The 16,979-nt window shown below is 46.6% G+C and overlaps 1 protein-coding gene across 1 annotated transcript in view; it reads right to left on the bottom strand.

Moving 5' to 3' along the window:
• Nucleotides 1-16,979, bottom strand: part of LOC144819348 (UDP-glucuronosyltransferase 3A1-like) — a 744,338-nt gene that overhangs the window by 669,739 nt on the left and 57,620 nt on the right. The window lies entirely within an intron of this gene.

The raw sequence follows: 16,979 nt of genomic DNA, 5'->3' as shown, positions 1-16,979 counted from the left end.
TTGCCCTGTATCTAAATAAATGTCTTAATTAATTTTAATCATGCAATTATTGAAGAACCCATACTGTTGTGAGAACCATAAAACCATTGTGTGTTCCCTATCGCAAACTCAGAGCATTGGGGCTCCAGTGTATTGTACTATATTAGATGCTTTTTCAAGAATTTTTCCTGGTGATGGCCCGCCATATTTACTGCTTAAAAGGATTGAAAACATCTGCATTCTTTCTTGGTCTCAATATCTGTGTAACTCTCTGTTTTCCAACAGTATGCTTAATATAATTCTATTATAAAGTGCATGTTCCCGGTCACACACTACTATGCAATTAATAACTTTTGTTATTCTGACACAGTGTTTTAAGCCATAGGCACTTTACCAGTTTTGGCCAATAGAATGAGTATGCTTCATGACAAATCTTCTTAACTGAATGCAAGCGACTTACCCTGGAGAATCAACTTTGTGTCTCTGGAAAGGTTTGTTATTCATCTATGACACATTACTTTAATGTTGAATAAGACGTGGATACTAATAAAAATGTAAAAATTATCTGCTGTGCCGATGCCTCCATTTCACAAGACTTTGCAGCATTCCCATGTCAATAACTGAAACATATCCTGCTTGTTTTAATGCACATGTTTCAAACTTGCTTGTTATCTAATACAGAATCATATTCTTGGAAGGGCAGTACCGTACACACACACACACACACACACACACACCATTCTGTAGTTATAGTTCGGTTTACTTGAGATAGGGTTTTTTTTAATTTGTCCCTTGATAAGTTTGCACCCATTTGATGAATGTTAGCAAAGCTTTGCAAACCTGCTGGCCCATTTCATTCTTAAGAGTCCTCAAAGTTTTATGGCGTTTTATCAAGGGTATACAAAAAAAGGGGCGTCCTAAAACCGACGTAAAATCCAAAGCATTTTACACAGACTTTTGTTTTTTGTGCAGTGTGATGATTGTCAGTTGTAATTTTACAAAATTTCGAAGGATTATACATCAGGCTGTGCAGATGATTCTTTGGGGTACTGCAGGTAAGTATTTTATACATTTTTACATGTTTTTAATTTTGCTATATCTGTTGTCGCTGAGGTATTCTGGTACTCTTGAGGTATATAGTGATAACAAGTCATTAGCTGATTGGCTAATGAATGCCTTTACAAAAGTAAAAGTTTTCAGTTCGAGGTTCTATGGGTTCTGCATTACACCTTTTATTGTAAGTAAGTATAGGTTTGGTATTTTCCCCATTCCTACTACCACTTTAGTACAGTGGTAATAAGTAGGGAAGAATATTTATCTGTTTGTATATCTATATATATATTTTTTAAATCAGGAGTACCACAGTATCGAAACCCTCTCCCCCCAAATAAATTGCAAATACATTATAGGCCAGAAGTACGTTTCCTAGGGTTTGTGATTACCAAATAGCGAATTTTAGCAATTCAATATTTGATAATCACAAACAACAATGTACTAATGTGTGTTTAAAACATTTAGTGATTCTCAGTGGGTCGTAAATAGACCTACCTCATTATTATTCATGAATTAGGTTTCAGTTTGCGACCCATTGGGAATCGCAAAAATCACAGAGATGGTAGCCTGCTGGGGTCAGCAGACCACCATGGCTGTGATTGCTTTGAAATAAAGCACATTTTTAGGGGAAATGCCGATTGTTAACGGGATGCATTTCAAAATGTAAAATGAAAAGTTTTCTTTTTCTTTTTTTAAAAGTAGGCAACGGTACGTTAAAATATGTTTTCCCCAACATTTACAAAGGAAAGGGGTCCAACTCAGAGTTGGCTGTAAAATGCAAATGTTTTGCTACCGCATTTCAGTCCCAAAATATTCACACATACCACTGCGAGCGGCTCTTAGGCAGGGATGCCCTAAACACACCCTTCCCAATATCGAATCTCAAACCCAATATGTGATTGAGTAATAGGTTATCAAAATGCAAATTGAACATTTGTACATAAAAAAATACCTTTTTGAGGTCACTAATGGATCAATTCTGCGAACTGGGCTGTTAGTGACCTCAAAGAAGCGCTGAACATCTGGCCCTACATTTTTACAAATATAGGGGTCCATTAGGATGGCGGACGGATCGCCACCGCTGATCCGTCCGCCATCCCTGCCCGTCAGCCACCTTTCTCCCCCCGCCATATTACGATGGCGGGGGGGACCGTGGCAGAGGGGAAGACCGCCTGCCGCTTTTCCGCCGCGGTCAGCTTGCGACCGCGGCGGAAAAGGCCTGATATGGTGGCGGTGTCTATCAGACACTGCCAGCCATATTAGGATGGCCGGTGAGGAATGGCTTTCCGTGGCGGACATACGGTCTTTGCTTTGGGGGCCCGTTGCAGGCCCCCAGGGTGAAGGGGGGGTGGGAGGTGCAATGGGGGGTACCTACGGTACCCCCCAGCATTTCAATGTACACCATGACAGGCACCACGCGGTGCCTGTCTGTTGGATTCCAACCAGCTTGTCCCACACCACAGAAGCGAGGATGGCCCCAGTCCTCTGCCCCTATCCGTACCGCAATATGCCTATTATTACACAGCGCATGTGCAGCCAGGAAAAAGGGAAGAAGGTGGGTGTAGTCCCAAAAGAACAAAAGAGAGGTCCCAAGACTCTCTTCTTAGCTAAGCCGACCCGGAGATATAACTATACAGGTCTTCTATTCTGCAGAGGAGAGAAGAAAAAAGAAAGAAAGGAAGAACTTAATTGTGCAATACTGTCCTCTCAACTGTAACACTCACAGACATACCCAAGATGCCCAACACAACCCTGTTCCCCTCCTTACTTGTTATGCCCAGCTGAATCGCCTGTTCAAGAAGTCTTCTGGGATATCCGGGAGTCACAAGAATCAGCTCCTGACTCGAACCAAAAGTGCGGAAACAAACATTAAAGGACACCCACTCACAAAAGTAATATCGGGGAAAAAGTCTCCAGACAGCAAAAAACCCCGCTGTTAATGGTCATTCCATGAAGCGTTATTCCAGCATAACGAGTATACTAAGATGTGGCCACAAAACTAACCCGAAAATTCCTAAAAGACGCTTGAGACTCACAGCTCCGTAATTGCGCCCAAATGTCACATAAAGAGGCTAACAGCCTACAAAAAGTCCGGAAACGGGTGATTACGAGTTGAACAAAAGTAATCCACTGCACAAACGCCTATGCGATGACTAGGCGATTCCCGATGTTGAAACGTGGTTCAGGACACCACCTCGATGGGAAACCAGCTTGCTCTTCTAGAAGGCACTCAAGGGTCCGAGCGACTCCACGAGCAGCACGCCAAATCACAAAGCAGAATGAAGCCTCGCTCTGCTTAGTCCGATTGCACGATAAATCCCAAGTCCACAGAAAAACACCCGTGGACCAAATAACCAAAACCCGGTAGAACCCAACCAGGCTAGAAACCAAGCACTGACCCCGAGTGCTGGCCTCTCTGATAAGGAAGAAGGAGGAGGGGCTACAAAGAAGGAGGCTACCTCTGTGAGAGAAACAGAGAGAGGACACCGCTAATACACAGCACATAGAAAAGGAAAGGGTCTGTGAAAGGCAGCTAATTCCCCAATTTCCCAACAGTACCTCCCCGCAAGGGCCTCCCAACGGGACGGGGTTTGGTAGGATGCCGTAAATGAAACAATCTAACTAAGCGAGGAGCATGCACCCCACTAGCAGGTTCCCATGTCCGGTCTTCAGGAGGATACCCCTTCCAGTCAATCAAATACAATAACCTCCCTCTACTTCTCTTTGAATCAAGGATAGCAGAAACCTCAAATTCTTCGGCCCCATTAACCAATAAAGAAGGGGGTGGAGGCAAAGACTGGTCAGTATCTACATAAGGCTTCAATAACGAAGTATGAAATACCGGATGAATGCGATATTCATCAGGCAACTCCAACTTCATTGCCACAGGATTTATCACGGTAGTGATGGAAAAAGGTCCCACATATCTAGGTTGTAATTTCCTCGAGCCATCCATCCTCAGATTCTTTGTGGACAACCAGACACGGTCACCAACACTATAGAGTGGGGCAGGAACCCTGTGTCTATCTGCCTGCTTCTTCATGTCATCCTTAGCCTTCATCAGATGCTCCTGAGCTATTCCCCAAATCCGTCCCAGAGTAATCCCCAATGTGTCAACAGCTGGTACATACCCTGAGGGTTGGATAGGAATGGCCTTCGGGTGGAACCCCATGGAACAATAGAAAGGGGACATTCCAACCGCTGAATGAACGCTGTTGTTATACGCAAATTCCGCTAGCGGAAGAGCCAATACCCAACTGCAGGTCAATGAAGTCAATAAACACCGCAAATATTGCTCCATCGTTTGATTGGTCCGCTCAGTTTGACCATCGGACTGAGGATGATAGGCAGAGGACAGACATATTTTCATCTGTAAAGCCTCACACAATTCAGTCCAAAAGTGTGAAACGAACTGAGCCCCTCTATCCGTTATAATAGCAGATGGTAAGCCATGAAGTCTCAGCTCCTGTTTACTTGCAGGAAGGGAGAGGTTTTTAATGGCGACAGAATCAGAGACTGCCTGAGTGCTGTTTTTGCATGGTTTCAGCACCAGAACCTGAAATGTAACTCGGATAAGTCCGAGTTGCTCTTTTTTGGCTGCGCTGAGGACCCTGGCTGGAAATCGTGGTGGCCTTCCGACATGTTCCCCCCTGAGAAACCCTCTGCCCAAGTCAAAAATCTGGGTGTGGTGTTCGACGACAGTCTTTCTTTTCGTCCCCACATCACGGGCTTGGCGGGGAAATGTTTCGGCATTTTGAAGATGGTGAGGAAATTTCTCCCACTGCTTTCCCTTCAATATCGCAAGAACATTGTGCAAGCACTCATGGGTTCGCGTTTAGACTACGCTAACGCACTTTTCTCAGGTCTGCCTAAATATCTGGTATCCAGACTTCAAATTGTCCAAAACTCGGCGGCCAGAGCCATCTTTGGCCTTCCACGGAGAGCTAGTGCCTCTCTATTGCGCGGCAGGCTGCATTGGCTGTCTATCGCTTGCAGAATTAGGTTCAAGGTCCTCACGTTGGCATTTAAAGCCCTCCACTGTATTGGCCCAGCTTACCTTAGGAAGCGGATTGCTTTTTACGTTCCCCGGAGGAGTCTGAGATCTGCTGACCTGGCTAAAGTGGAGGTACCAGTGATCAAACGCGTGCGGATGGGTGGCCGGTCTTTCCAGTGCATGGCGGCTAGTTTGTGGAATGAGCTCCCTCTGTCACTCCGTAAGGCTAACAATCTCCTGGCCTTTAGAAAGGAGCTCAAGACGTTCCTCTTTTCCGCCTAACCAGTGGGTCTACAGTGTTTCTGCCTCTGGGTTTTTCTTGGTTGTGTTTAGGACTCTGCCAAAGCGCCGGGACACCCGTTCTGGGTAGCCGTGCGCTCAAGAAATATAGTTTTAACATAACATAACTATTGATGACACAAAAATCAAAGCCATTTCCTTAGCAGATGGTAATTTAGCTAGGGGAATAAAGTGGGCCATTTTGGTAAATGAATCAACCACTACCAGAATCACAGTACAGCCTGATTCCAACGGTAAATCAGTGACAAAATCCATGCTAATAGTGTGCCATGGAGCAGGAGGTACTGGCAAAGGCTGCAACAGGCCAGATGGACTGGAGTGAGTTGGCTTACTCACAGCACATACTGGACAAGATGCCACAAACAGTCGCACGTCATGTGCCAGAGTCTCCCACCAAAACCAGCGTAAACAAAATTCTCTGGTCTTATTCATTCCTGGATGGCCCACCAAAGCCGATGAATGACACCACCGTAACACAGATTCCCGTAAAGAAGGAGGGATAAACAATTGGGTATCATGATACAATAACCCGTCTTTCACAGAGAACAACGGCTGAGATACCCAAGGGTTCAGATCCATATCCCTCAACTGATCCTTCACCGAATCCAAAAACGTATCCATGGTAACACTACCAACAATTCTTTCCGGTGCTATGAAAGAACCCAGGTCCCTTTCTGTCCCCCACTCCACCTGCTTCACATGTATCCGAGACAAAGCATCTGACTTCAATTGCTGTGCAGCAGGTCTGTAGGTGATGATGAAATCGTACTCATTGAAAAAAGAAACACACCTCATCTGTCTAGGAGTTAAGGCACGAGCGGACCGGAAGAATTCGAGATTCTTATGATCCGTAAAGATGGTGATAGAATGGCGTGCTCCCCACAAATGATGACGCCACTCCTCAAACGACAGCTTAATAGCCAATAGTTCACGTTCAGCCACCGTATAGTTTCTCTCAGCTGGTAGTAGCGTTTTGGAGAAGAAAGCCACAGGATGCATAAACCCTGTGTCTGCGTCTCTCTGGGACAACACTCCCCCTACCGCTCCTAAGGAAGCATCAGCTTCAACAAAGAACGGTAAAGCAGGGTCAGGATGGACCAGTACAGGGGCCGAGGTGAACCGTTCTATCAGCTGTTCTAATGCCATTTGTGCCAGATCCGACCACACAAAAGGAACTCCCTTTCTCAGTAACACAGTCATGGGGGCAACTATGTCCGAAAAATGTGAGATAAATCGCCGATAGAAATTGGCGAACCCAAGTAACACTTGCACTTCTTTAACACATGTGGGGGATTGCCAAGTTGTTATCGCCTCAATCTTACGGGGATCCATCCGAATTCCCTCAACAGACACAAGGAATCCTAAAAACTCCACTCTGTCGGTATGGAAACTACATTTCTCCAGCCTTACATACAGCTGGTGTTCTTTCAATTTCTGTAAGACTTGGCAAACATGTTTTTCGTGTTCTGCCACAGTATTGGAGAAAATCAAGATATCGTCTATGTAGACGATGACGCTCAGATCTAAATATTCCCTTAATACCTCGTTGATAAAAAACTGAAAAGCAGCCGGAGCATTACAAAGTCCGAAGGGCATAACACAATACTCGTACAGACCGAACTTAGTCCTGAAGGCCGTCTTCCACTCATCGCCTTCACGGACTCGTATGAGATGGTATGCCCCTCGGAGATCCAATTTTGTGAAAACCGTCGCATGCCTCAGTTGATCAAGCAACACAGGTATTAAGGGAAGAGGGTATTTGTTCTTGATAGTACCCTTGTTGAGCGCCCTATAGTCCACACAAGCTCTTAGCCCTCCCTCCTTCTTTGAGATGAAAAAAATAGCCGAGGAAACAGGAGAGGAAGAGGGACGAATGAACCCTTTAGCCAGCATTTCTTCTACATAATCCCTCAAGTGTTGTTCTTCCGGCCCAGACAATGCATAAATGCGACAGCAAGGTAACGTAGCCCCTGGCACCAAATCAATCCTACAATCAAAAGAGCGATGAGGTGGTAATTCCTGCGCTCCACCTTTATCAAAGACCTCGGCAAACTTCACATATGAAGCGGGAATCTTTCGCAACTCACCACTGTCCCCTTCACCCACAGCACAAGTCAAAGGGGTGATCCAATCCGAAGCTATCTTATAGCAATTCTGTAAACAATGGACTGAATCAAGGGTCACGGTCCGTCCAATCCAGTCGATCTTTGGATTGTGTGTTTGTAGCCACGGCACCCCTAACACAACACCAAAGGATGGGGCATCGATCAGATCGAAACCGAGAAATTCTGAATGCCCATTATCAGCTATCATGCACAATGGCGCGGTTTGGCGTGTGATGGTTCCAGAAGACAACTCAGTGCCATCTATGGCCCTTACTGGTTCAGGCTGCTCTTTATAAATCCATGGAACTTTCAATTCCTCTGCCAACTTGATGTCCATAAAGTTCCCCGTGGCACCTGAATCCAGCAAAGCAGATATAGGGGCCCTGTGACTGTTAGTTATAACCAAACAAACCGTAATCATAAAATGTTTAGGGACTCTCTTGACTGTACCAGATATCTGATAGGAGGGATTGTAGTGTTTATCCGATATCCGTTCCTCTGATTGCCTCACACATGCAACCACCTTCTTGGGAGGAAAAGAAGTCGGTTTTACTGGGCATTCCCTGGCATAATGCCCCCCTTGCCCACAATATAGGTACAAATTCAGGGTACGTCTTCTACCCTTTTCCTCAGTTGACAGCGAACCCCTCACTCCACCTATCTCCATAGGTTCGGGAATAGTTCTTTGTTCAACAATATTCCTAGTGTCACTTCTACCAGGTACACTTCGAGCTACCTGAAAACGAGTCTTTTCACCTCTCCTTTCCATCAATCTATGATTTAGCTTCACAGCCAAATCTATGAATTCCACGCAATCATCAGGAGGATTCACAACCTGTGAAACAACATCCTTCAAATCCTCTGATAACCCTTGGTAAAACAAAGAAGTTCTCTTATCCGTAGGCCAATGGGTCTCTGAAACTAATCGATTAAAAGTGGACACATAGGTCAACAAATCCTGTTTCCCTTGTCTCAACTTTAATAGCTCAGCATCACTTGCTTGCATGAATGTGTGTTTAGCAAAAAGACAACACATTTGTTCCTTAAAGGCTCGATAATTATATAATACAGGGTCATCGTTATCCACTAAAGGTACAGCCCACGTGGCAGCTGTTCCCGCCAGATATGATATTACGAAGGCTACTTTAGCAGAATCATCGGGAAAAGAAGTGGGGCGACACATGAAATGGAGATGGCATTGATTCATGAATACACTATATTTGCTAGAATCCCCAGTGAATCTCTCAGGAACCGCCAAAGGAACGGGGGTAGGAGTAGTGACGTTGACAGTAAATGGAGGATTGCTTGCACTAGAACTCCTATCATACTGAAAAGTAGCAGGCTGAACCAAAGGCGGTTTTCCTCCACCCCAACCCTGCTCCTTAGACCTCACTACACTCAATTCCTGCCTTAAGCCCTGATTCTCCTGTTTCAACTCAAGCACCTGTGTTTGTAGGGAATTAATTGCTCCCATTACATCCTGCATAGTAGGAACCCTGTCCTCAATTGCATTCCCATCCTCATCCATTCTCGCTCGGGTGGTTTAAAGTTCGTGGGCTTGGTTTTCTGTTGGATTCCAACCAGCTTGTCCCACACCACAGAAGCGAGGATGGCCCCAGTTTTCTGCCCCTATCCGTACCGCAATACGCCTATTATTACACAGCGCATGTGCAGCAAGGAAAAAGGGAAAAAGGTGGGTGTAGTCCCAAAAGAACAAAAGAGAGGTCCCAAGACTCTCTTCTTAGCTAAGCCGACCCGGAGGTATAACTATACAGGTCTTCTATTCTGCAGAGGAGAGAAGAAAAAAGAAAGAAAGGAAGAACTTAATTGTGCAATACTGTCCTCTCAACTGTAACACTCACAGACATACCCAAGATGCCCAACACAACCCTGTTCCCCTCCTTACTTGTTATGCCCAGCTGAATCGCCTGTTCAAGAAGTCTTCTGGGATATCCGGGAGTCACAAGAATCAGCTCCTGACTCCAACCAAAAGTGCGGAAACAAACATTAAAGGACACCCACTCACAAAAGTAATATCTGGGAAAAAGTCTCCAGACAGCAAAAAACCCCACTGTTAATGGTCATTCCATGAAGCGTTATTCCAGCATAACGATTATACTAAGATGTGGCCACAAAACTAACCCGAAAATTCCTAAAAGACGCTTGAGACTCACAGCTCCGTAATTGCGCCCAAATGTCACATAAAGAGGCTAACAGCCTACAAAAAGTCCGGAAACGGGTGATTACGAGTTGAACAAAAGTAATCCACTGCACAAGCGCCTATGGGATGACTAGGCGATTCCCGATGTTGAAACGTGGTTCAGGACACCACCTCGATGGGAAACCAGCTTGCTCTTCTAGAAGGCACTCAAGGGTCCGAGCGACTCCACGAGCAGCACGCCAAATCACAAAGCAGAACGAAGCCTCGCTCTGCTCAGTCCGATTGCACGATAAATCCCAAGTCCACAGAAAAACACCCGTGGACCAAATAACCAAAACCCGGTAGAACCCAACCAGGCTAGAAACCACGCACTGACCCCGAGTGCTGGCCTCTCTGATAAGGAAGAAGGAGGAGGGGCTACAAAGAAGGAGGCTACCTCTGTGAGAGAAACAGAGAGAGGACACCGCTAATACACAGCACATAGAAAAGGAAAGGGTCTGTGAAAGGCAGCTAATTCCCCAATTTCCCAACACTGTCATGTTGTGCATTGAAATGTAGAGCGTGCATTTTTTGCATTGCGGCGGCTGGTGCTTCAAGCACCGTCCACCGCAATGTAAAAAATGCGGGATGCAGCCGCCACTGTGGCGGATGCATACTAATTGGGGGCACGGTTCCTCCGCCCTTGTGGCGGACGGTACCGGCCCCCGACAGGATGGCGGACCCTCATAGTGTGCATTTTCAATTTTGGGCACATATAAATAGTAGGGTGCTAATTACTGAAAATTACTGACCTACTTTAAAATTAAAATAAAACTGCTATGAAGTTTATAGAAATTATAAAAGAATGATAACCTTGCAAAATGTTTTGCAGTACCACGCTACTACAGCGCTCTTCGTGTTTAAAAGAAAAATGATAGCATATTATTAATATTTTGATCTACCTAAACGACTGAACTAAAGTTGTAATAGGGCATCGATTAATTTAATATAATTTAACTTGTGGGTTTTATATAACGCTTGAATCACCCCTGAAAGGGTATATCTGCTCTTTGACTGTGCTGCTAGCCAGGCGGATGGCATCGTTAGAATAGAGAGGTCTTGAGGAGTTTTCTGAAGAGCAAATAGTCCGGGCATTGTTTAAGGTGAGTAGGGAGCTGATTCCAGTGAAAGGGAGCGAGGTAGGAAAAGGATTACCCGCCTAGCCTAGTTTTCCTGATCTGGGGGACTAAGAGGAGCAGTTTGTTTCCTGACCTGAGGGTCCAAGAAGGGGCCTAGGGCTTGAGTTTTGATGAGTTGTAGAAAGGACCTTTGTTATGCCAAGCCTTGTGTACGGTGCAGCAAACTTTGAATATAACACCTTTGCCGACAGGAAGCCAGTAGAGAAGTTGAAGAAGGGGGAGAGAGCAGTTCTCGGTAGGGCATTCATGACAAGGTATGCTGCAGTGTTCTGGACCACCTGCAGTCTGCTGAATAGAGACTCATTGGCTGAGACTAGGAGAGTGTTGCGGTAGCCCAGCTGGCTCATAACCATAGTCTGAATGAGGGTTTTGCGAGTGGAATCCGGGAGAAGAGGGAAACCTCCACGTAACAGGCCCAGCACAAAGAAGCAGGATCCGGCGGTGTGAGCAATATGCTCCTTCTAGGACAAGGCACGATCAAGGTGAATGCCCAGGTTTTTAACAAGGGCCTTAGGGCCAGGGGTGGGGCAAGGGCTACCGGCCACCAGTCTGGTGTCCACAGCGACGGTGTGTCTCCGAAGAGCATAATCTCCATCTTCCCTGTGTTAAGTTGGAAAAAATTACTCTTCATCCAATTCGCGATGGCTGTCATTCCCACAGAGAATGTTGTCTGAACCGATAAGTCAGATCTGTTCAATGAAAAGAGGAGCTAGGTGTCATCAGCATATGAAATGGGCCTGGACCCACAGGTTCTGAGGAGGTTGGCCAAGGGAGCAATGTAGATATTAAATAGGGTAGGGCTCAAACATGAGACCTGGGGAACTCCCTTGTTCAGTTCCATCGACTTCGATCGAAAAGGGGCCAAGATTGACGGTTTGGGAACGGGAGAACAAGAAGCTCATCATCCACTGGAGAGTAGGACCTCTTAGTCCAATCTCTTCCAATCTCCTGAGCAAAATCTGGTGGGATACCGAGTCAAAGGTGGCAGAGAGGTCCAACAGCATGAGAATCAGTGAATGGCCATTGTCTAAGGTTATCCTGATGTTGTCTGTGACATTCAACAGGGCAGACTCTGTGCTGTATTTGGGTCTGAAACCAGATTGGGAGGAATCCAACCTACCTGTATTTCCGACATGGTTAGACAGCTGTTTATTGATATATTTTTACAATACTTTGCTCAGGTGAGGTAGTAAGTAAGCATGGGCGTAAAATCCGCTCCGATCGCGGATTTTTCGGATTTTCGGCAAATTCGCAATCCGCGAACTCTCGCGAATTTGTCGAAAATCTGTGAATCCGCTCGCGGCGGATTTTTTGCTTGGTTGCGGCGCGCGGCGTGGTGCACGGCGTTCACTTTCCGTCATTTTAGCGTTTGCCGAGTTGTTTTTCTTTGCGAGTGACGCGCCATTTTAGATCTTGCTGCGTGTTCCCGCGGGAGTTTGTCGCCCGCGAATACGTACTCGCGGCTTGCCACCTTGCACAGCACACCTCGCGAGAGTTCGCAATTGCGAACACGTAGTTGCCGCGGAAAGGAACAATCTCGCACTTGCGAAATAGAGATTTTGCAATTTCGCACAAGAAAATCACCAGCAAACAGGATAAACCTTCAGAAAATTATGATTTTTATCAGAATCACTCCTCAGGTTGACATTTGCATGGCCTTTTTTTTTGCAAGGAGTCCATTTTGGGGGGGGGGGGGAGGAAGGAAGTGCCCCACAGTCTCCAACTTCCTGTTCCTGTCCAGTGCTTTGTCCATCTCCTGGTCACTTTCATTTGGATCTGGAGCTGGAAGGATTACTTTTTGTGGGTGCTGCTGGATATTTGGATTTGAGGCCTTTTTGACTGTCTTTGGATCACTTTTGGATTAGAAATCAACTTTCACAAGTAAGTTTGTTTGGGGCATTACAGTTGCTGCAAGTACAATTTTGGAACTTTTTCAGAAAATTAAATAAATTATATTGTGGGTAGCCACAGTATCCAGTAGGACCAGGGTTGGTTATGGGTGCATGATACAACTGTTTTGTTGAATTTAAACACCATTGAGGCCATGGATGGGCTGGGATTGTGCAGATTTTATTGTTTTTTGTCGTTTTTTTGGGCCTGCTGGTGTGGCCCTTTGCCCAGGGGTGGTGAGTGTTGCATGGGCCTAGTCTTTCTGTGGGGTGTCTTCTTGAATTTAAACATAATTGAGGCCATGGATGGGCTGGGATTGTGCTTATTTTATTGTTTTTTGTCGTTTTTGGGGGGTTGCTGGTGTGGCCTTTTGCTTGCCCAGGGGTGGTGGTGGTGCATGGACTGAGTGTGCCTGTGGTGTTGTCTCACTCTCTTTGATGTAAACATCATGGATGGCATTGGATTGTGGTGATTTCTGGCTGTTTTTCTGTTTTTTGGGGGTGTACTGTTGATGTGGTCTGGCCATGTGGGTGGTGGTGGTGGCCATCTTGAGTGCTGGCTGGTACAGGCAACATGTGCTTGGGGTGTAAGGGGGCCATTTTGAGGAGAGGCAGTGTCTGAGGCCTGCACTTATTTTGCCTACTTTTCATCCCTTATGCCCAGGGGTAGTGAGTGTTGCATGGGCCTAGTGTTTCTGAGGGGTGTCTTCTTGAATTTAAACACCATTGAGGCCATGGATGGGCTGGGATTGTGCAGATTTTATTGTTTTTTGTCGTTTTTTTGGGCCTGCTGGTGTGGCCCTTTGCCCAGGGGTGGTGAGTGTTGCATGGGCCTAGTCTTTCTGTGGGGTGTCTTCTTGAATTTAAACACCATTGAGGCCATGGATGGGCTGGGATTGTGCAGATTTTATTGGTTTTTGTCGTTTTTTTGGGCCTGCTGGTGTGGCCCTTTGCCCAGGGGTGGTGAGTGTTGCATGGGCCTAGTCTTTCTGTGGGGTGTCTTCTTGAATTTAAACATAATTGAGGCCATGGATGGGCTGGGATTGTGCTTATTTTATTGTTTTTTGTCGTTTTTGGGGGGCTGCTGGTGTGGCCTTTTGCTTGCCCAGGGGTGGTGGTGGTGCATGGACTGAGTGTGCCTGTGGTGTGGTCTCACTCTCTTTGATGTAAACATCATGGATGGCATTGGATTGTGGTGATTTCTGGCTGTTTTTCTGTTTTTTGGGGGTGTACTGTTGATGTGGACTGGCCATGTGGGTGGTGGTGGTGGCCATCTTGAGTGCTGACTGGTACAGGCAACATGTGCTTGGGGTGTAAGGGGGCCATTTTGAGGAGAGGCAGTGTCTGAGGCCTGCACTTATTTTGCCTACTTTTCATCCCTTATGCCCAGGGGTAGTGAGTGTTGCATGGGCCTAATGTTTCTGAGGGGTGTCTTCTTGAATTTAAACACCATTGAGGCCATGGATGGGCTGGGATTGTGCAGATTTTATTGTTTTTAGTCGTTTTTCTGGGCCTGCTGGTGTGGCCCTTTGCCCAGGGGTGGTGAGTGTTGCATGGGCCTAGTCTTTCTGTGGGGTGTCTTCTTGAATTTAAACATAATTGAGGCCATGGATGGGTTGGGATTGTGCTTATTTTATTGTTTTTTGTCGTTTTTGGGGGGCTGCTGGTGTGGCCTTTTGCTTGCCCAGGGGTGGGGTGCATGGACTGAGTGTGCCTGTGGTGTGGTCTCACTCTCTTTGATGTAAACATCATGGATGGCATTGGATTGTGGTGATTTCTGGCTGTTTTTCTGTTTTTTGGGGGTGTACTGTTGATGTGGACTGGCCATGTGGGTGGTGGTGGTGGCCATCTTGAGTGCTGGCTGGTACAGGCAACATGTGCTTGGGGTGTAAGGGGGCCATTTTGAGGAGAGGCAGTGTCTGAGGCCTGCACTTATTTTGCCTACTTTTCATCCCTTATGCCCAGGGGTAGTGAGTGTTGCATGGGCCTAGTGTTTCTGAGGGGTGTCTTCTTGAATTTAAACACCATTGAGGCCATGGATGGGCTGGGATTGTGCAGATTTTATTGTTTTTTGTCGTTTTTTTGGGCCTGCTGGTGTGGCCCTTTGCCCAGGGGTGGTGAGTGTTGCATGGGCCTAGTCTTTCTGTGGGGTGTCTTCTTGAATTTAAACACCATTGAGGCCATGGATGGGCTGGGATTGTGCAGATTTTATTGGTTTTTGTCGTTTTTTTGGGCCTGCTGGTGTGGCCCTTTGCCCAGGGGTGGTGAGTGTTGCATGGGCCTAGTCTTTCTGTGGGATGTCTTCTTGAATTTAAACATAATTGAGGCCATGGATGGGCTGGGATTGTGCTTATTTTATTGTTTTTTGTCGTTTTTGGGGGGCTGCTGGTGTGGCCTTTTGCTTGCCCAGGGGTGGTGGTGGTGCATGGACTGAGTGTGCCTGTGGTGTTGTCTCACTCTCTTTGATGTAAACATCATGGATGGCATTGGATTGTGGTGATTTCTGGCTGTTTTTCTGTTTTTTGGGGGTGTACTGTTGATGTGGACTGGCCATGTGGGTGGTGGTGGTGGCCATCTTGAGTGCTGGCTGGTACAGGCAACATGTGCTTGGGGTGTAAGGGGGCCATTTTGAGGAGAGGCAGTGTCTGAGGCCTGCACTTATTTTGCCTACTTTTCATCCCTTATGCCCAGGGGTAGTGAGTGTTGCATACTTGCATGTCCCTAGTCTTTCTGTGGGGTGTCTTCAATGTAAACATCATGGATGGCATGGGATTGTGCTCATTTTTCTGTGTTTTGTCGATTTTTTGGGGTGTATAACTGAACTGATGTTCCTCTGTCTTCCATTGCTTTTAGGTGCACAAGAAGACTCAATAGAACCACCAGTGCCAGGAAGAAGTCCTGCAGCGGTGTGTGCAGCATAACGTCACGCGACGTCACGTCTGGACACAGAACCCTCTGCAACTCGTGCAACTGCTGCCTGCTGACCTGCTCTGAAGAAGATGGCCCCAAAAAAAGTAACCCGTAGCTCCTCTAGCAAGAAAGGTGCCAGTAAGGAGCAGAAGAAGCAAGTTACCAAGGACACTGGTGTGCCGCCCGCCCCTTTTTTTGTGAGTAAAAAAAAAAGTATGCCTGCAGCAGCTGCAGCGGGATCTGCTGGGGACCAAGCTGGCAGCAGCACCCCCGCTCCATTGGGCTCAGTGCCACCACCACCACCACGCCAACTTAAGTCCAAGCCCTTGAGTGCTGCAGAGGCAGCCAGTATACTTCTTCAATCACCATCGACCAGTGATGTTGGCTCATCGCAAGAAAGCAGCAGCAATGTCCCTCAATCAACACAGGTTGTTGTAGCTCATCTGACGAGTGTTGAACAACCACAGCGGCAAAAACAATCACATGTGCAAGTACAAGCCCAAGTACATGTGGAAGGAGAGGCAGCGCAAGGAGATGCGCAAGCAGAGGTGCATGGAGGGTCACAACAAGTGCCCACAATAGTTGTTCCTCCCGAAGTAGGGGCACATCAGGAAATCGACAATCAAGGCGAGGTATCATTTGAGGAAGCCACTCCTCCTGATGATCCTTCATTGTCTTCCACACCCCTAGCAAGGAAGAGATCAAGGGTGGTGTCTACATCCTCTTCAAGCACACCTCCTTCTGATGATACGGATCAAACTTGGGAACAAACAAAGGTAGTTAAGCGTAAAAGGAAGCTCGTCCAAAGTCTCAGAGTTATGGAGTGTGATGAGTCTCAACAAGAAGTGGCGGATACTGCTGCTGATGAAGACTCTGCCAACGACGACCCAGTCATCATAAAGGTCACTGCAGCCCCAGCGGGCATGCAGCAAACAGACATTTTGACCCTAGCCCGAAGAGCTGCTGAGCGTGATGATGATGTTGTCGATGAGGAGGCAGTGGAAACACCACAATCATTGGAGTTAAGTAGTACACCAACTCGTCCCGCTTCCATATTTCTTTCTGGCAAGAAGAGACCTCCGTCAATCTCGACCTTAATTAGTGGCGGTGAAAGTGCAAAACGTACAAAAGTTGGGCAATCCACATCCTCCACTTCATCTGGCATTAGCTTCATGACCACCACCACCAGTATCGCCGCCTCCTCCATGTCCCACAGACACTTCAAGTCCCCAGTTTGGGACTTCTTTACTGTTTGTCCAAAAAATCCAAAGTTTGCCATTTGTACCATTTGTAAGCAAGCAGTTAGTCGTGGTAAGCCAGGTACCAACTATGGTACCGGAGGCCAGAGAGGTCATCTTAGGAGACAGCACACTGTCAAATGGTTTGCGCACCTAGATGCGATCAAGAAAG

This window comes from Lissotriton helveticus, chromosome 2_1 (assembly GCF_964261635.1).
Source record: "Lissotriton helveticus chromosome 2_1, aLisHel1.1, whole genome shotgun sequence".
In the NCBI taxonomy this organism is placed as follows: Eukaryota; Metazoa; Chordata; class Amphibia; order Caudata; family Salamandridae; genus Lissotriton; species Lissotriton helveticus.
This window is presented reverse-complemented; position numbering and strand designations above follow the sequence as displayed.